Here is a 335-nt window from a genome sequence, read left to right as displayed (position 1 = left end):
AGTAGGCTAAATCTTGTAAATGCGAAGTGCCACGTGGTGTACACATGCAATAATGTTAGAAGTATGATATTGTGCCATACAAGTTCCCTCTTTGATGGAGGAAGTTGCTGTGGCGAGCTCTGGATGTGCTTTTCATACGACGTTGTTGCCGTGCCCGTTGGCTGAAAGGCCGAGAAATTTCGCTGCTTAGCCTCCATTGCAGCGCTGGAAAAATGAAATTGAAGGAAACATACAATTAAACACAAATATTAGGGGCTACCTAGTCCAAAAATCTCTTTAGCCGCATGGAATCCACATGAACCGTGTTTTGTGGGGAAAAGAACGATTTCTATGTG

Source organism: Frankliniella occidentalis, unplaced genomic scaffold, assembly GCF_000697945.3.
Source record: "Frankliniella occidentalis isolate FOCC.00 unplaced genomic scaffold, Focc_3.1 Scaffold1729, whole genome shotgun sequence".
Classification (NCBI taxonomy): domain Eukaryota; kingdom Metazoa; phylum Arthropoda; class Insecta; order Thysanoptera; family Thripidae; genus Frankliniella; species Frankliniella occidentalis.
The sequence above is the reverse complement of the archived record's forward strand: the minus strand, read 5'-3'. Positions refer to the sequence as shown.